General features: G+C 57.7%; 1 protein-coding gene across 10 annotated transcripts in view; it reads left to right on the top strand.

The window, feature by feature from the left end:
- CAMTA1 (calmodulin binding transcription activator 1) overlaps positions 1-20118 on the top strand; it is a 687465-nt gene that overhangs the window by 472453 nt on the left and 194894 nt on the right. The gene's annotated exons all lie outside the window — the stretch shown is intronic.

Genomic DNA, 20118 nt, shown 5'->3' with positions numbered 1-20118 from the left:
GCATTTGTCTCTTATGTTGGCTCTGTGCGGGTTGTGGAGGGCTCCGGCTGGCGTGGGCTTCCGGGCCGTGGCTTTGGCCTCTTGGACGTTTCCTTTTCTCCATGGTTGGGAACGCGACAAATGCTTCCATGATGTTGCTCAGTGCCTCTGTGTGTGTGTGTGCCCCAGTTTTCCAGCTGAAGTGATTCAGTGAGCCAAGGCTTGTCTGGTTCTTGTGTATCATTGCGGTGTTTTGGAGAGAAAACGGTGGGCGCGTGCGAGGAGGGGAGAGGAACTCCAGGCGGACGGCTTTTGGGTGGATGGGCAGGGGTTGGCCTTGGGCCAAGGGGCAAATTGGCCAACAGTGCTTGAATTACAAGGGGGCCTGGGATGGATGGATGGATGGATGGGGGCAGCAGCGTTTCTTCAGCGGATTGACTGCGGTTCCTTTGAGCCAAGAAAGTAAAGGACTCCTGTGGCTTCAGGATGCAGCTCTCCTCCAATTTGGGGGTGAAGCGGAAGTGAAACAAGTTCAGAATGAAGGGGTGGGTGGGTGGCTGCACCGTGCGAGCAGCAACCAGAATAGACCCTCCTCCTCCTCCTCCTCCTCCTCGCCTCACCCAGAAGCCCTGATGGGAGCCCGGGAGGACCACCTGGCCTCTGGCTTAGGAAGAGGTGCTCTCATTGGCCTGGTTGCTCTGCCTTCAGCTCCCCCCTTAACCTGGCTGGTGGGGTGCAGGATGGAGCCCTGCTTGACAGACACTCCTGGACTCAACTCTCAACCAATGGGTGGTCTCTCGGGCCAGCCCCTCTTCTGCCCCCTTGCAGAGCTTCTGGCTGTCATTCAAGCACTGTTGGTTAAAGGGTTTTGTGGCTCCTTTGCTGTTGCTTCATTCGCACACTACTGAGGAAGGCTTATGGCTCTGATGAGATGGATTGTGATCAGGCTTTAGCGTGGTGTGGTGTCTTTGGTGTCATGTGTGAAGCTGAAATCGCCAGTGTGTAAAAAAAAGGGGGGGGGTCTGTGCATCAGTTCAGAGTGAGCAAAGTGGTCCCAGGTGAAAGAGGAGGGGCCTCATTCCGGGCTGGGGCATTTCTGGGTCTCCGCTTGCATTTGGGAGGTTCTGGCAGTGTGCAAGGAAATGCCAGTGTGTTGAGGAGTGTGTGAATAAGACAAATATCTATAGACTGCTTTTCAACCAAAGTCCCCAAAGCAGTTTACGTAGATATAAACAAACAAACCAACAAACCAACAAACCAACAGGATGGCTCCCTGTCCTTAAAGGTCTCCGAATTTAAAAGAGAAACATAAGAGAGACGCCAGCAACAGCCACTGGGAGGATGATGCTGTGCTGGGGACGGAGAGGGCCAGTTGCTCTCCCCCTGCTCCATCAAGAGAATCGCCCCTTTGAAAAGGGGCCGCTTGGCTCAGTGAAGAGGGGACTAAGGCGGGCCTGATGCTGATGGGCCGCTGCATTTCTCCAGAGTGGAGCAAAATTAAAAGTGTCCATTGTTAGGGAAACCCGTTCTCATGATGGTGTGCTGGAAAGTGGCACACGATTTGGAGATTCTTTCCACATGGGAGGCCAGATCCAGGTTTTGCAGCTGGTTGATGGATGGTGATGCGGGGGGGGGCGGGGGGGGAGAAGTCCCTGGTCAACATCCAGGGAAAATCTATAGAGTCCATTGAGATTAATGGGACATTCCTATTAATTCTGGTAACTTCTGGTAGCTGTGTGTTGTTCTGCGTCAGCCCAGGGAAAGGGTGGGGCCGGGGGAGTCAGAGGGACTCTGGGGTGTGACAGTTCCCACTTTGGGGCTCTGAAAGGAGGGGAGGGGAGAGAGAGTGGGGAGGGTCCCGGAAGGAAGGAGGGGCTCTCTTCTCTTCCTCTCATTCCTGCCTCCCGGCCTCTCTTCATCTTCCAAGCCACCAAACAGTCCACTGAGTCCCACTTTCAAGCTCTCCTGGTCTTTCTGAAGTCAATAGAAAATGACATCTTTTCTGCTGGGGGGCTTCACAGGGCGAGCATTTTCCCTCAGTGGCCTGGCCTAGGTCTGGAAGAGCATTTGCACCCCCAAGTCCTCTCTTCTGACAACCCTCCTGAATGGTTCGGAATACAGTGGGGGTCTGGATCATGCCAGGTCTTGGCTCTCCCTACACATCCATCTCCTCCGTTGGGTTTCGTTTTGGTTTCAACCTGTTTGTGGGGGCGGGAAGCTTAAACCTTGGCCCAGCTGGAGTCCGATTCTGCTGCCTCTTGATGGCAACTCTCCCTGGAAATGTTCATGCAAGTCCTTCCCTGCTGGGCAGCAGCTCCTTGGTCTGTCTGGGCCTGGGAAGCTGGCAAAGCCCCCCACCCACCCCACCCCCGGAAAGAGCAGGTCCTCTGGATGAGGCAGGGAGTGGGTGGGAGTCATTGGGAGCCTGAGTGCCGTCTGTGTTTTCACCACTTCCAACTGGCATTACGGTTGAAGTACAACCTCGCTTGGTTCTCCTCTGCTGATTGATGGAGCCATGGTTAGCCCAACTGGGTGTGGTGCCATTTTGTTTGCTAGAAAGAGAAACACGGATAGCCAGTAAAAAAAAAGAATAGGTGTCACACAGGAGCACTCTCTGGCAGCCACCAACCTGTGCATGACTTCTGTGCTGCTGATACCGGGATGAGGCGGAGTTGGCCAATCATGGATGACTGTCCATGTTTTGTAATAGGGGTCTGTTGGCAGCCCTAACCCTGCAGCCCCACCGAGTAATCCCTGCTAGGGAAGAAGGAGAAGGGAAAGGAGCTGGAGCCCATTAATTCTTCCCATCATTCGTGAAAATAACTGGGTGGATCTGACTGAGCTGTGGGTTCTTCCCATTCTCTGAAAAGAAGGGACAAATGGCATCTCGTTCTGACTCCTAGTTCTCCAGATGGAGGGAGTTCTCGAGTGCAGGGAGAATCCTGTGCCATGGGGGACACGCCAGGCCAGCCACTGGGGAGGGCAGTTGCACCGTGTAAGAAAGAAAGAAAGAATCGATCGCTGCAGGGTGTGAAAAGGGCTGGCGAAAGATTCAGACTCTTCTCCCTGCTTCCCTTTCATGCCTGCTCCTTCCACAGGGCAAGGCAGCCAGTCGGCTTCTGCGCCTCCCGTCCATCCACGGATCTTTGCCTGGGGTGGAAATATCTGCTTGTCAGCTCCTGCGAAAGGTTCTCCTCCTCAGACCGGAGAATGGATTGGGATGCAGGCGAGCGGGTGGGAAGCCCATTACTCCAGCAGCCCATTCATGGGGGGTGGCAGAGGGGGGCGAGGGGGGGGGAGCTGAAGGAAGCCTCCCCTCATCCGCTCCAGGGACGGGCTGCGTCTCCAGGCCGGGCCTGTGATTCCTAGGAGCCTCTTCTCGGCTGCCCTGGGCGTCCTTGGAGCCTGTCCTCAAGGTCAGGCAACTTGGAAAAGAGCGAGAGGGAGACGGTGGCGGCCAGGGAGGGATGAGCCGCTTCCAGAGAAGGGAGGCATCCATTCTGCCACGTCAAGGGAGGGAAGGAGGGTGGAGAGCCAGGCAGGGCCCAAGGAGGCGCTGAGGAGGAAGCCCCGTTTCCACCGGCTGCCGCCTCTGTTTCGGAGCGTGGCAAGGAGAGGGGCGGTTTCCGAGCATTGGCCGGCCGACCGTCCTCTCCAGGGCAGAATGCTCAGGGCCACCTGCGCTGCTCTGGCTTCTGGCATCGGAGGACCAGGTCTCTCTGCCAAGGCCAGCCTTGCCTCCCGGAGGCCCCCGGGGTGGGTAGTAACCCTATCCCTAACCCCCAGAACTCTGTTTCCTCCAGCGGAGGCAGCGGCAAGAAACCCCTGTGGGGAAGAGAGCTGGTTGTGTGGTAGTGAGCATGGATGCTCCCCTTTGCGAAGCAGAGTCTGCCCTGGTTTGCATTTGGATGGGAGGTTACATGTGAGCGCTGTGAGATATTTCTCTTAGGGGAAGAAGGACGTCTGCTTTGTGTGCAGAAGGCCCTGGATTAAATCCCTGGCAGCCTCTCCAGGAAGGGCTGGGAGGAACGCCTGCCTGCCACCTTGGAGAAGCCGCTGCCAGTCAGTGTTGACAATACTGAGCTAGATGGACCAGTGGTCTGACTCAGTCGAAGGCAGCTTCCCATATTCCTCTCTCAAGGTGCGTGTGGAGTCTGAGTTTTGGTCGCCTGACCTTACCTGCCCCGAATTCTGCACCTTTCCCTCTAAAGACGGTTGTTCTGCCTGCCCCTGCCCCTCCCCTCCGCTCTTCCTTTCGGGATCAGCACCAGCCGGGCTCCTTTGTCCAGGACTGGGTTCCTGGCTCATGGCAGCTGCTTGTTAAAATTAGACAAGAACATTAAAAATGCAGGCTGCTTCCTCGGCTGCTGTTGGGTTTGCTCTTTAAAACCAGAGCAATTCCCAGGGAGGCTTTCACCTCCGGTGACCTGTGAGCCGCTCAGCCCTCTGTCATCTGTGGCGGGGGGAGGGGGGGCGGTGTAATTCTCCCCCTGGCCTTTGCCCCTCAGCGGCTTCCGCGTGGGGCTCCTCACTGCTAATGCCTGCAGGCAGGTTCTTGAAGGGGCTGGGTCGGCCTCTTCTGCTGCAGGGCCGGGCATCCGGGCATCCGCTTGCTCCAGAGCCACAGAGGGGGCTCTGCCCGCCCGCCCCTGAGGGTTGTCCCTGAACACGCACCTCCCGATGGGGCTGCATTGCACGTGGTTACCTCTATGGGGTGTGTGGGGAGGGGCCCAAATTTTGCAGCACAACCGGACACTAAAGGTCCTCTCGCTTTCCCCCCCTTTCAAGCCCCAGGGAGTGAACCTGGAACCTCCTGCATGCCCCCCAGACCCTCTTCCCCTCAGCTCTGGCCCCCTCCCCTCAGGGAAATGCCGGCTTACAATGCTCAGCAGTAGTCTCCCATCCAAATGCAAGCCAAGGCAGACCTTGCTTAACTAAGGGGGCAGTCCTTGCTCGCTACCACTCGCTTTGAGGGCACACCTGCTTCTGGCCACTCACTCGAATCCTACCTTGGACCATGCACTTTAAAAAAAAACTATTTTACATTTAATATCCCGCTCTTCCTCCAAGGAGCCCAGAGCGGTGTACTCCATACTTGAGTTCCTCCTGACAACAACCCTGTGAAGCAGATTAGGCTGAGAGAGAAGCGACTGGCCCAGAGTCACCCAGCAGGGATTTGAACTCGGGTCTCCCCGATCCGAGTCCAGCACTCTAACCACTGTGCCACGCTGGCCCGCTGGGATGTCCAGCTGCCTCCTGGGGTGTCCAGTGGCAGCCTGGAGCCCGATCCCTGCTGAGACACAAAGGCTGCCAGTTGCCCATCTGCCCCCCCCCCTGAACTGGAAAGCCAGTCAGAGCGTGTGGCTGTTTCTCCACCAGCCCTTCTCTGTGCCCTGCCGGAAGGGAGAGGCGGCTCCCTCTCCAGAATGCCATCAGAAGAGAAGGCCCTTTGACAAAAGGTCAGCGCCAATTAAACTCCGGTTTAAGAATCCCCAGCTTAATCTGCAATTAATGCGGTCATCAATTAATCACTCTGGATTCATGCTTTTAGTGCCCGAATTCCCCTCTGCACAGGACAAAGGTGATCCATGCCAGCACAGAAGTGGGGGGGGGATTCCAGGGCCAGCTGCAAATGTGTGGGGGCCGGGGGCTGGAGCGCTCGACCGGAAGCCTGCCGTGGTCACATCTCGGGATGGACTGTGCCACTGAAGGGTGGGCTAAAATGTCTGGAAGCTCCTGCACGTGAAGACAATTCCCTGCCGGTCCTGGGGACGGCATCTCTGGCTCTATCCTAGGAACAGAGGAAGCTGCCATATACTGAGTCCGACCCTTGGACCATCTTGCTCGGTGTCATCTCTTCACAGACTGGCAGCGGCTTCTCCCAGGTTGCAGGCAGGAGTCTCTCTCTCCCAGCCCTTTCTTGGAGATGCTGCCAGGGAGGGAACTGGGAACCTCCTGGATGTAAGCAGGCAGAGGTTCTTCCCAGAGCGGCCCCCTCCCCTCAGGTAGTCTCCCATTCAAATGCAAACCGGGGCAGATCCTGCTTAGTAAAGGATCATTCCCACGAGACCAGCTCCAAGGACCCCGGTGGTGCGCCTCCTTCCCCGCCTCCGCAGCTGCTGTGTTCAGTCCCCATGCGCCTGACATGTGGGGCATGTGTGGGCTACAGCCGAGGGATGTTGCGTGTACTCAAAGAAAGAGAGCTCCCCGCCCCATGTACTCCCCACACCTCCTCCCACACCGTGACCCTCCCGTGCTTGGTTCACACACAGGCCTCCTACACCGACTCCCAAACGCTTTTGCCCTCATTGCCACGGTCCCCCCCACCGCACACACTCACACCTCCCTGAACAGAACACGCGGGCCCTTTGCGGACCAGCCTTTAGCCGCACTCTCAGTGCCCTCCCCAGCGGGGTCTTTTTAGGGGGGGGTGACTGTCTGGCAGGCTTCTCTGTGGGGGCTTGTGAAAGGCAGCCGTTCTGCCGGCACAAGTAACACCCTGGCTTTGGCACCCTACGTGTGCGGTTCTCTCTTCCCAACACCTGCATCCCAGTTGGAGCACTGCAGGATGAAAGACCCTCTGGGTGCACTCAGGCCAAGAATGCCATGCCCTGGCAGGGACAGGTGTCTCAAAAGTGAGGTCCCCAAACCCCTAGGAAGCTGCCTTCTACCCAGTCAGACCCTCGGTCCATCTGGCTCAGGGTTGTCTACCCAGACTGGCAGCGGCTTCTCCCAGGTTGCAGGCAGGAGTCCCTCTCAGCACTGCCTGGAGATGCTGCTGCCAGGGAGGGACCTGGGCCCTTCTGGATGAAAGAGTCCCCCCCGGCCCCCAGCCCATCATATTCCACTGGCTTCTGAGCCCCGTTTGCCCTGGTGGGGTTGAGGGGAGAGGCCTGGTGGCAGATCAGCAGAAGCCCTCGCAGACTTCCCCTCTGCCGGCTGCGGGTGATGGGGAGGATGGATGCTGGAACCGTTCCCTGTGGGAAGAGATGAGCCCACCTCCCACACTAGCTTTTTGCGGGGAGGGGTCTGCTGGGGCCTGGCGACCTTCCTGGCTCCCTCAGCCTTCCCCACCTCAGCTGCCCCCTTGCTGAGTCAGAGGCCTTGGGGCAGCTGCACATGCTCAGAGCGGATTGTGGGCTGGAAGGGACCCCTCCTGCGTCCCATCCAGGCTTTCTTTCCGGACCTTCTCCTGGTCTGCCCCTCTTGGCTGCCACAGCAGTGGCATCCTCAGGAATCTGGTGCTGCTGCTTTCGGGCAGAATTCCTTCAGACTGGAGTCCGGAGGCCTTGACTGCTGTGGGGTTGTCGGTCTCCGCTCAGGATGCAAAACCGAAGGCTCCCCTCTCTCTCTGCCCTCCCAGGCCTGCTCCACTCTCCGGTTTGTTTATAATGAACCTGGGCATTAAATAATTATCTGCCTGAGCTGGAGGACAGCAATCTCACGGCCGTCTTGCCATCCGCCACAGCCGAGATTGTTTCTCTCCTTGGATTGGACCGGTGAGCAGTCTGGCTCCGGGCAAACACCCTGCAGAGCACCAAACCAAATGGAAACACCATCTCGGAGTGGGTGTTGAGTTTCAGGGTCGCTTTCCCGGGGCCCTCCAGAGGCAGCTGCTCTGTGCGCAGAAATATGAGCCGCGCGTTGGACTCCACAGCCTCGGCAGCAGCGTCCACCTTTGGGCTCCACATCCTGTTGGCCCCACCTCGATTCCCCCTTGTTCGGGAAAAGGGATTCCTGGAGTTAATGTAAGAAGGGCTTCCAGAGTGATCGGAGGACATCTCTGCTGCCTGGTCTAGGATGCTTCTGAGTGGTGATGGGAGGTCGCTAGGGGAGAAGGGGGCACATGAGGGAGACCATGAAGAAAATAGGGAGGGGTAGAGCTGGGGGGCCCTCAGGAGTTGGGGGGCTGGGTTCTTTGACCCCACCCACTCAATTATAGCTACACCCCTGGAGGCCTCTTCTCCTGGCCTGCTCAAGCAAGCAAGCAAGGCTGCTGCTGCTGCTGGTTCCAGAACTTGGGCAATTCCCTGTAATTGACAAAGCTACCTCAAAAGTCCTTGACACTTGCAAATGTAGTTTCTTTGCATTTCTGAAGCAGGCTTGTTTTCCAGAATGACTGAGTTCCCTCAGGTGAATGAACCTTTCAGCAGCTCACTAAATCTTCCAGAGACAGAGTCAGCTTGCATTTTCTCTCCTGCCCGCTTTAGTTTGCAAATTGGGTTTTGGCAATCTGCATCTCAAGGGACCACAGAGGGGGCCCCTTCTAGGCCTGCCCCATGGCACGTCTTAGGAGGTCCCACTGAATGGCTAAGGATGGATATTTTAAATAGAAGAGGACTGCTACATTTGTGAGGGGTACTGAGAACAGAGCCACTTAATGGCGCAGCGGGGAAGTGACTTTATTATCAAGCCAGAGGGTGCCGGATCGAATCCCTGCTGGTATGTTCCTCAGACTATGGGGAACACCTCTACTGGGCAGCAGCGATCTAGGAAGGTGCGGAAAGGCATCATCTCATACTGCATGGGAGGTGGCAATGGTCAACCCTTCCTGTTTTCTACCCAAGACAACCACAGGGCTCTGTCCTCGCCAGGGAATTATTCACATGTGGTGTCATGCTGAGGGGTAAATGTTGAGCAAAGCCACTTCAGACTACACTCGCAGCATTGAGGGAAGCATCTCCTCACCACTGCTCTCGGATTTTGTTTTGAAACCAGTTCACATGGCATGCCCCGTCTTCTAGCCAATTGCAGGCTGGGTGGTGGTGGTGGGGGAGCTTCCTAAAGAGTTACATCTGCATTTCTAAAGAGAGCTTCCCTCTTATCACACTAATGATTCTACCTCAGTGCCTCTCCCTATTTGCTCCGGCGTTTTCAGAAAAAGTAGCTTAGAACAAGCATTTTTAAAACCCAGAAATATGTTGAGAGAAGCTAGAATTGGCAAGACAAAGCCTGACGTGTGTGTGGAGGGGGTCCAAGGATCTCGGAGGGACTTTGGGGTAGGTTTGACTGGTGTGTGAACGCACACACTCTCTCTCCCAGAGGAGATTCGGGGCAGAAGCCCTGTCTGCCAAGCCTCCAGGACTCAAAGGCACAACTTGACTTTGAATCTGGAACCATTTGCAAGTTCCATCAGGGAGGAAGGGCCAAAGGAAGGCGCTGGCAGGTGGGGGGGGAGGGAGCTTTCAGCGCCACCCCTGTCCATGCAGAGGCCGGGCCACAGAGCTCAGCGGCAGCCATCAAGTGGCTGCTTTCTGCTGCCTTGGGGGTTCTTGGGAGACCTTCTTCTCTGGGCTGCTTCGTGGGGAGCCTGCTTTTGCCTCCTCTTGTGGTCTGAGATTGCTACTCTGATGCCTTTAATGATGGGAGCTGCCTCTGGCTTTGCGGAGGGACAGAGGGATGGCAGGCCCACCCAGACAGCCTCCGTGAGACCCTCTAGACCCTGGCTGCCCCACTGCGGCCCTCCTGCTCTTCGGGGACTACAACTCCCATCATTCCCACCAGCCACCGGGATGATGGGAGCTCTAGTCAAAGGAGAGGCAACCGGAGTGAGGCTTCCCTGGCCCAGACTTCTGGCGCTCCTGGGGCGGACCCTTGCCTCTCCGCCTCTGGCTCCCATTTCTCCTGCTGGTTGGTTTCCAGGTGCAAAAAGTGGTGTCAACGGCAATGTTTTTGTGTGCTGAATTCAAACCGCAGTTGTTTGGTTGTTTGTTTAAAATATATTGATACCGCCCAAAACATACGGCTCTGGGTGGTTTACAGCAACAAAAAATGACCACAGAAAAGTTAAAACATTAGTTAAAACAAATCAATGGCAGAGAAATCAATTTACGACAATTTAACATTTTAAAACAATGTTAAAACCATGTTAAAACGATTACAATTGTATTTAATTAAAAGCCTGGGTGAACAGATGCATATTTAAAGCTTTTTGCAAAATTGTCAGAGATGGGGAGGCTCTTATTTCAGCAGGGAGTGCGTTCCAAAGCTTTGGGGCAGCAGCGGAGAAGTAGCCACCAGACGAGCCGGTGGCAAATGGAGACGGACCTCCCCTGATGATCTCAATGGGCAGTGGGGTTCATGTCAGTTCATGTCAGTTGTTGTTTTTTACATTAATATCCCGCTCTTCCTCACAACAACCTTGTGAGGTAGGTTAGGCTGAGAGACACATGACTGGCTCAGCGTCACCCAGTGAGTTTCATGGCTGAATGGGGATTTGAATTCAGGTCTTCCTGGTCCTAGTCCAACACTCTAACCACTACACTGTGCTGGATCTCTATTGAAATCCACTGTAAGCTACAACAGGGAAATGCAGCTATTTTCCTGTGACACGCACATGCGACGTTATAGGGCTACAACGCAGCAACAAGATCCGAAAGGAGGCATTGGAAATGTGAACGGCAGGAGGCGCACTCAAGGGCTCCGTTGTGACACTGTGGTAGCTTGCCATCTGGAAGGCGCCCCGTCAGCATTCGGACTGTATGCTCCATGGGGCAGAGGTCTACATTGTGCTTTGGGAAGTCTGTCTTGGGCCAGCTGTCTCGACGGTCCTGGACAAATAACCGATGGCAGTGATGAGGCTGGTGATCAATATGTGCTCTTCAGCTATCAGAAAGGCTCCTTTTCATTCCCCGCCAGCACCGCCCCAACCCATGTCTCTGGACGGGAGAACTTTGCCCTGCGTCAGGGCCATCCCAAAGCACCACAGGATGGGCTCAGAGGGGAGGGCGCTGGCTAGGAGCCCCTTCTCTTCCCGGGTTTCCAGTTCCGTAGAGAGAGCCCTCCGTGTGTGCAGCTGCTGTCTGCGCCACTCTGGCCATTCAGACATGCAAGTGGGCGCGGGGGATCCTGGGTGAGGCCTCTGCCCCCGGGAGCCCTGCCTTCCCTCACTCTGGCCACGCTGTTAGGAGGAGGGTCCGCCTTGGCTTGCACTGGGGCCGGGGACTCCCTGGAGTGAGCACTGTCAGCCACCGGCCCCTTGGCTTGGCAGGCAGAAGGCCCCAGGTTGACTCCTTGGCAGCATCTCCAGGTGGGCCTGGGCGCGATGCCTGCTTGGAACTCTGCAGAGCCGCTGCCAGTCAGTGTGGCCAAGACGGAGCTGGATGGAGCTGGCTGAAGCCTCAGTGCAGGGCACTTGCATCCCTCGAGTAGAACTCCCTTTCTTGGTCATGCGGTGGGGCGTGTCTTGCTCTCCGGGGGGCGGGGGGGGAGGGCATTCTCGGTGCTTTGAGGCCCGGCTTGCAAGCGAATGTCCTTCCTCCCAGGAAGCTTGCTTGGGGGGCAGCGCCAGCATCCCGCTCCGAAAGCTGAATTCCAGTGCAGAGCGGCAAGCTGCTGGTGGTGCCATTCCCCACGCAGCCGGCCAGGGAGGCTCTCTCCTTCCGCTCGGCTGTCCGTGTTGGGGCCTTCCTTCTCCGAGCCTTGGAAGCGCCTGCCCATCCCCAGCTCCGCTCCCAGGGAAAGTGGGCTGGGGTGTGTGTGTGCGCGTGCAGAGGCTGTGCACCCACTGGGGGGGGGGCTGTGTTTAGACAGTACCGGGCTTCGAGCCATGCAGAGCAAGCCTGTGTCTACAGCGATGAAGGCCACCAGGAATGTGAGTTGGTTTGGCTGCCAACCTGGGCCCCGTTGAATGGCAGAGAGGAGAAGCGCTCCCCTTCTGCTGCTGACAGTTAGCAGCTTGGGAGACTCACTCACAGCTGGCTGGGGGGGGCTGAGGCTTGGGCTGGCTCCCCGCTCCCCCTGGCGCGGCCGCTGCTGCCCCCAGACCAGGCGGGGACGGGACCTTCTCTTGGCCACCAGAAGAGAGGGAGCCTCCCGTCCAGAGAGGGCTCCTGTCCCACCAGCCGGGCCGCTTCGGCTCCCGGAAGCCGCAGGTGAGGCTGCTGTTGCCTTCCCAGTGCAACGCGAGTAGGAAGGGCTGCATTCTCCCAGCCGCTGCCTCTGGGAATGGGCGCGGTGCTGGGGGCCAGTGCCCTGGAGCTGTGCACGGCCGTGCCTTCGCTGTGGACTTGCTCACTTGTACCCACAAGCAGATCGCGCCGTGGGTGCTGGGCCTCTGGGAATGCACTGGACAGCCCCACGGCCCTGGGCCTGAGGCACTCTTCCCCCTGGATTTGGGGGCCAAGGTCCAGGGCCTCCACACCTCCTGGGGGCCCCCAAGTGCTCTTTAGTCTGTCCCAGGTGGTGTGGTCACCGCGCCATGCCAGGTGGATGAGGGGGAGCCAAGGGTGACCTCTGCTTGAGAGAGAGCGAGAGAGAGCGGGGAATGGGGAAAGGAACGTGTGGGGTGGGGATATGCTCAGTTGCCTGCTGAAATGTTTCTGCTCATACAGATTGGCATAAATAGACCTGTTATTGTTTTTATTTTACTTTATTTTATTTATTATTTTAAGAAAGTCTTACATTCGTGTGAGTTCAGTTGCTGTTTGTGCCCTCAAGAACCCACGTGTTGAAAATACTGTGTGTTCCGTGTGTGTGTGTGTGTGTGTGTGTAGAGGGGTGACGCTTAACTTGCAGCAGTGTGTGTGTGGGGGGGGGGTGGAGGCTCCCAAGGCCTTTAGGCCCAGGCTCCAAAATTGCCTCCGAGTCTCTCTGATGCCCACTTGGCACCAGCCTCCAGGCAGCCCCCTCCTGCCCCACAGAAGCTCTCCACCCCACCCTCCCGGCCTCCCAAGCACCCCTCGCCTTACAGTCCGTCTGCTGCAAACAGAACCACGACCCTGCAAGCCTTGGGGTGCAAATGTGCCCGGAAGAGGGAGGCGCGGTGCAAGGAGAGAGCCTGGGCCGCGGCCTCTCCCTGCAGGATCAGGAGCACACCAAAGAGAGGGGAAATTCCCCGCCTGGCTCAGGACCCTGCAGGATCCCCTCGGTCAGATGAGCCCACCACCCAGCCTCTCCGGATTGCTGACAGACTAGACTGGTCCGTGCTGGAGGAGAACGGGCAGCCGTCATCCTTGTGGGATGCCCATGCAAGGAGGGTGAGGGCAGGTACCAAAGCTGGGGGGGTCAGGCAGGACCAGGAGGAGGGGAGGGGGCAGATCGGGGGGGGGTCCCCTGTTGCTGGCGGTCTGGAGACAAGAAGCAGGCAGTGACCTTGGGACTGTCTCTGCCCAGACATTTCTCCCCAGGTGGTTGTGAGGGTGGAATGGGGACAGGGGGGCGGAGGGAGGGGCCGCCCACACTGCCCTGAGCTCCTTGTCGGAAGCCCTGGAGGAAAGAGGTCTTCAAGCCCTGGCCACAAGTCCCTGGGGGGAGAACACTCTCCTCTCCCCAGGGGGACACTTGCCTTGCCCCAAGGTGAGGATGTCCTGGGGCAGCCAGCCCCCCCCCCCGCCCCCCCACTCCCCGAGACACCTCTTGGATCGCCCCCTAAATGGCGTGTGTTAATTTCTGGCCCCTTGGGAGAGAAGGACATTATTGCACCATAAAAGAGGCCTTGCGGATGAGCATGAGCTCTTTCCTAGCCGTAAATGTACAATAAACCCTCGGATGTATGTAGGGAGCTTCTCCTCCAATCACTTCTCCCCCCCCCCGCCTTGTTCCCCTGGAAATCATGCTTAGCAAGTAGGCCCTGGCCATATATGTCTGCCTGATGTATAGGAGGGTGTTAAAAGCTCTTGTGAACTTCGCCCGTGGCAACATATTATCGCTTTCTAACAAGGTGGAGAGAGCTTTTCAAATTGGCACCTTGACTCTGAGTGTTGACTTCACAGTATCTTAAATGGAGCTGAACTGTAGATTTTTGTTCCCTTCACATTTCATCCTTTTAATTATTTGTCTTTTCAAAACTATCTTTCCTGCTTGCTGCGCTCAGCCGATAAGGTGACGACAAACGTCATAACAAAGGGAGGTCAGTAATACCTTTTTCCTTGACAAGAGCGCAGGCCAGCCAGGCTGAGGAAATGAAACTGCTGAATTTTCATTCCGATAAAAACCTCCCCAGCTGTTGGGAGCGTGTCGGTGATTTGATTTGACCACATCAGGGATCCTTTCTTTTCGGAGCAACAAGGTTTGCAGCCAGCCAGAGAGGGTTGCAAATGTGGGCACAGGGATGCATCTGTCCTAGGAGTAGTCACTGCGGCATGTGGGACAGTGCAAAGGGCTGACCAGTGTGTGTGTGGGGTGTGTGTGTGTGTGTGTGTGTGTGTGTGTGTGTGGCATCCATGGACTCATCTCGCGATAACACCAAGGATCTTGGCTCAATATGCCAACGCGTACTGCTTCTCCCGCTCCACTGCATGATGGATCGAGCTCGGTTTCGGTTTCCTGCAGGGACCTTTCCTCGGCTCGGAAGAGCAAATGAGATTCTGCGCATGCATTGTCACGTGCCACAGATCAGGCACACAAAGTCCGCTGCTGCGTCAGTGCATGTGCGGGAGTTTTAATAAATAAAAGACATGCATCCCGTCTTTCAAAGAGATCCAAGGTGACTAAGTAGCAGAATCAATTTAAATGTCAATAAAAATCAATATGGAATTAACAAAATCATTTTTTTAAAAAAACCCTACAGAGAGAGAGAGACCTTAGGAGCAAATGTGGCTGGAAAAATCAGACCCGTCAGCAGCAACTTCCCCACCAGCAGTCAGGGGACCTGATCCGCAATGGGGAGAACTCTGCTAGGATGGCGTCAAGCCTTCCCAGTGCAATCAGTTTTTATTACGGCTGTTGGCCAGCCAGCCTTCCCAGTTGGACAGCCGCAGCTTGGCCCGCCCTGGGGCAGAGGTGCAGCCCAATCTAGCCTGCCTTTTGGTGGTGTCCTATCAGTACACACCAATGCACACAGGCATTGGTAGAGACCACACCAAAAGTAGATGGACTCAGTCGTGTGTTTGAGGATCACATCAAGGTTGGCACTGGGCGTGTCTGATCCATGTTCCCAGGTCCACTGTCTGGGGGAGTCACAGATACGCCCCAGGAGCAGAGAGTTGTGGCAAGCTGTAAGCTGCACATGGACAGGGCCCTGTGCAGAAACTGGGAATGAGAAATAGGGAGAAGTTGGGACGAGATGGATTTGGGAAGGGTGCCCATCCGGAGAGGCAGCTTGGCTGGTCTGGCTTCTTCCCTGCAGCATCCGGCTTTGCCCAGGAAACCACCTGGCCTCCTCGAGGCTCCAGGCTCAGGACACACACAGCAGGGTTGAGTCCTGAGGCCTGCACTCTTTCCAGCCCCACGGCCAGTCAGCTGCAGCCTCCCTTCAGTGAGATCAGTGGGGGGAAGTGTCCAGCCATTGCCGGCAGCTTTGTGATTCTGTGATCCGTGTGGACTGAATCTTGAGTGGGGCAATTACCAAATGCTACACACATCCACTGGGGCCATCTGTGCAAGAGGCCAGTGGGCTTGGCAAACGGGCCCCAGAATCCGGGCTCCTGAATCAGCAGCCGCCTGGCTTCCAGCGTCTCTTCGTGGCCCCTCTCTCCCGGCTTGGTCAGGGAGCTGGCCGTGGTGCTGGAACTCAGCGAGCCAAGCTGGCCTCCGGCAGACCATTCATTTTCGGAGCAAGGAAGAAGGAAAAATGAGTGCGGTGTGTGTACCTAATAGCTACTACCTGTTATATGTCTGCAGTATGAGGACTGGAAGGCATACACAACTATTCTCGCTCTCTCTGTCTCGGAGAGATATGTGGAGATATTTATTGTGGTTGATAAAAACATGCATTGAATCAGTGCAACCTCCCCTCCAGCCTGCCTGTGATGCTATTTCTTAATATGATGCACGTGGCTGTACATCCAGCCAGCCAATCAGCCCAGCAGGGTTGCCCGCTTTGCAGGAAGGCCCCTTTGAGGTCACCCCCACCCCCTTCCCTGGGCTTCAACAGCAAGGGCACATTGCACGAGGAATGTAACGACAGCAGCAGTTCAGCACAGGCAGCTGTTGCGATGCCCGTCCCAGATGAACAGGGAGACAGGACGTGCACGGCGTTAATCCTCGGCTGAGCTGGCCGGGTGATGCCGAGGTCTGGACTCAGCCTGACGGAGGCCTTGTAATCGGAAGGCTCCAGATGGTAGCCGTGGGGGCAAAGGAGGAGGGAGAGCGGAGGGTGGAGCAGGGCAGGCCCCAAGCAGGCCAGGCAAGGAGAGGGTGGCGCTGGGGCAGCTTCTCTGTGGAGACAGCTTTCTCAGACTGAGGGCCAGGGCATCGTCTGAGGGTGGAAGTGTCGGGGGCTCCTTTGGGTTGGAGAGCGTAGTGGACACGGAGAGAAATCCCTCCCTCTCTCGCAGCCCTAGAACCAGGGGTCACCCCATGAAACTGAGGGCCAGGAAACTGAGGACCAAGAAAAGGAAGCACTCTTCCACACAGTGCATAATTCACCTACGGAATTCTCTGCCACAGGATGTGGTGGTGGCCACTAGCTTGGATGGCTTTCCAAGGGAGCTTGGACAAATTCATGGAGGAGAGGCCAATCCATGGCGACTAGTCTTGATTGCTATAAGCCACCTCCAGCCTCAGAGGCAGGATGCCTCTCAATCCCAGTTGCAGTGGGGTGACAGCAGGAGATGGGGCCTGCCCTCCCCTCTTGCCTGTGGGCTCCCCAGAGGCGTCTGGTGGGCCACTGTGGGAAAGAGGAGGCTGGACCGGATGATGGGCCTCCTTGGGCCTGATCCGGCAGGGCTGTTCTTAGGTTTGTTTGCTCACAGGCAGCCTGTGGAGCCAGCCAGGCGCAGGATGAGATGCTGGATTGCAGGCCAAAGGCCTCCTTGCTGCCTCGGGGGCACCACTCAAGGACAGGGTTAGGGTTAGTTACCCTAACCCTTCCTGCATGGGTGCTGCTCGGCGGAGGTGGAGGCACGCTGGGCCCAGGAGTGGGTGGCCAGGGGCTGGGTGCTGCGTTGCCCTGGGCCTCGCTGGAGAGCTGCCGCCTTTGAATGGGGCGGAGCGATGCAGGAGGGGGTCGTCTCCCGGCCCCTGGCTTGGCTTCCTGGCGGCCCACCCCAGTCCAGAGGCAGGCTGGGGCTGGGAGGGGGGCTTTCGGTTTGCCTCTTGATTGTGCACCCGCCACTTGCGGGGCCTTCTGGGCCCCCAAACAACTGAGACGTCTCCGAAAGGGTGGGGGGGTGGCAGGACTTCATCCAGCACGCAGCCGAAGAGGAGGTGCCCGGAGGAGCCTGCAGGTGGGGAGGAGGAGCTGCCGGTCCAAGAAAGGGGCGCCCTCTCCCCGGCCCCACTCCAAGCCCGCAGCCCTGCCGGCCGTTTGTTTACTCCAGTCATTACGGTCTCCAGTCGTCTGTCATAATTTAGAGGACCTGACTGCTAAGCCCCAAGATAAAGAGAGGAGACAAATGGAAGCAGAATGAGATGTGGCCTCCTTAGAGATGGAAATTATTAATTAGGCTTATTATCCAGAGCTTGTCAGTTGGCTAATCCTCGGCGATGCTCAGGGCTTTGTGCTGCTGGCGGCTGGTTCTGTCAGCTTTGCGAAAGAATTGCTTAGCAAGGGGACGCGCGAGGCGAGGGGCTCGGGGTTGCCGCCGCCGCCGTTGCCGCCTCCCTTTGTCAGGCCAGACAAGCGCTTCCCTCGCGCCCCTCCGGACAGGGCTGTGCAGCGGCACACGAGGAGGGCTGGACACCGGAGGGAGCTGCAGGCGGGGAAGCAGGGCTTGGATCTTTCCATCTTGGGAGGCTGCCTCTGGCCCGCTGGTGCCTTTGCACCTGCCGCTAGTCAAAGGCTGGCCAGATAGGACGGGCAGGGAAGGGAGAGAGGTGGGGGGTTCTGGTCCTTTTCGCCAGTGGAGAAGCTGGCCTGACCCGGACGCTGCCTTCTACCCAAGAAGAGCCCTGCGGCATAGGAGGACCCCGAGTGGCTCCATCTGGCCCAGCCGCCGGCTTCCCACAGTGGGATGCCCCGGGAAGCCCAGAAGCAGCAGGCCAGAAGGGGGTCGTCTACCCAGACTGGCAGCGGCTTCTCCCAGGCTGCAGGCAGGCGTCTCTCTCTCAGCCCTCTCTCATTGGAGATGCTGCTGCCAGGGAGGGAGCTGGGGACCTTCTGCAGGCAAGCAGGCAGGGGCTCTTCCACTGAGCTGCGGCCCCATCCCCTGTGGGGGAGACCTTGCCGTGCTCACACAGGGAGTCTCCCATCCAAATGCAAACCAGGTGGACCCTGCTTGGCAAATTCACGCTGGCTGCCGCAAGACCAGCTCTCCTCCTTGAACCCACTGCAACTCCTCCCTCCCATATTGCCAACCTGTATTGTGCTCCCTCTTTGTTCAACCCCCCCCCCCCGCCGTTAGCCTCTGGGCCAGTGTGGCTGCTGGCCTTCTCTGCTGCACCGCGTCAGGAGGGAGCGGTCCACTGTGGCCAGCTGCTGCGAGTTCCCAGAGCGGGCTCGGGAGCTGCCTGCTGGGCTCCAGCGCGGCTCCCGCGGCTGCCGGTTGTGGACGGGCTTGGCTGCTGCTGCCGGCCTGCCATGTGTCAGCCTCCCTCCCTCCCTCCCGCTCATCCCAGCGTCTGCCGGAGGCGCGCCGGGCCATCATGTCTGGCTCAGGCAAGCGAGGGGACAGGCCGCCAGCTGTCTCTGCCAAGGCGCGTGATGGGCACTGAGCGTCACCTGCCGCGACAGCTCCTCTGGTTCTCTCCGACACGCTCGTTTGTGCCACCTCGGGGAAACTGTGCCGCTCCCAGGCCGGAGTGGGAGGAGAGGCCGGCGTCCTGGGGAGGGCTGGGTCTGGCTCCGGGGCGGGAGATGCCCCTTGCTGCACCCAGCGCCCCATGCGGGGCCTCAGGGCCTGGTTGCGGCGTCCTTCTTCCTGCCCAGCCCCCTCAAGGGGCTTCTCCACACTTGGCCTGCTGGGATTCAGCCTCCACACACTCCTCCTCCTCCTCCTCCTCCTCTTGGCAGGCCCAGCAGGATCGGGCCGGCTGGCACTTGCAGTCAGCAGGTCAGCACCTGGCTGAGGCCCAGGGGCCAGTTAGGGGCCTTGGAGGGAGCCCCGAGGACAAAGAGGGGTTGAGCCCCGATCACAAAAGATGCATCCCAGGGAAGCCCCAGCCCCACCAAGAGGAGAGGGGGCGTGCTTGGATTCCTTGTCACGGGAACATAGGAAGCTTCTCCATCCCGAGTCAGACCCTTGGTCCTGAGTATCATCTACACTTGCTGGAAGCATCTCTCCAAGGTTTCAGGCAGGGGTCTTCCACTGCCTGGCCTGGAGATGCTGCCAGGGATTGAACGCAGGCCCTTCTGCATGCCAAGCCGAGGCTCCACCCCATGGAGGAGTTGGTGCCCCATGCCCAAAGGGGGGCATCTTACAGTCTGCACACTCAGTGGAAGAGCACCTGCCTGCTTGCCTGCAGGAGGTCCCAAGTCCCCTCCCTGGCAGCATCTCCAATGAGATAGGGCTGGGAGAGACCCCTGCCTGCAACCTGGGAGAAGCCGCTGCCAGTCTGGGTAGACAATCCTGAGCGAGCTGGACCAAGGGTCTGACTCAGTAGAAGGCCACTTCCTGTGTTCCTATGAGGGCCGGGCATTCCAACCAACACTCCAAGGGTCCCACGCATCTGGGACAGCACTTGGTTTTCCTAGCAACAGGAGGGCACCCCTTGCGCAGTGGGGATGGGCAGTTTCCCTGAAACAAGGAAGCTGTTTGAATCTCCCAGGACCACAAATCCATCCCAGCCCTGCCTCGGCTGCCTTGTTGCTGATAGTCGGGGGTGCCCTGAAGGTTCCCCGAGAAGCCTTTGTTCTTTCAGGGGCCGCAGTCAGAGTTTGCAGATCCTCCTCCTGTTATGAGCGAGGCAGCCAGCGTTGCTCCCGAGGTAACAGGCCCCTTGACGCCTGTCGGAAGAGCAGAGCCCGGCTGGCCTCAAAAGGCTCCATCGACCTTCTGCTGACATTTGGGCTCAGGGAGAATGTCTCCGGGTTTGCAGACAAGCTGCCACTTGGAGGCCGGGAACGTGTTGCCAGGAGGTCGCGTGTCTTTGACATCTTTGGCAAGGTTCTGTCCGGAGTTGTTATTTATTTGATGCTGCCTGACCCTCCTTCTGCAAACAGCCAGTGCAAAGATTCCCGTTCCAGGAAAGAAACCAGGCTGGCTGCACGATGCAGAAACAAAGTTCCCCGCCGCACAACTTCATTTGTGCTGCAATGCCTAAATTTTTGTAGCACCCTTTCCCTTGCTGGCTTTAAACATACACACGTGCGTGCACACA

The sequence above is a fragment of the Hemicordylus capensis genome, chromosome 16, assembly GCF_027244095.1.
Source record: "Hemicordylus capensis ecotype Gifberg chromosome 16, rHemCap1.1.pri, whole genome shotgun sequence".
Lineage (NCBI taxonomy): Eukaryota > Metazoa > Chordata > Lepidosauria > Squamata > Cordylidae > Hemicordylus > Hemicordylus capensis.
The sequence above is the reverse complement of the archived record's forward strand: the minus strand, read 5'-3'. Positions and strand labels throughout refer to the sequence as shown.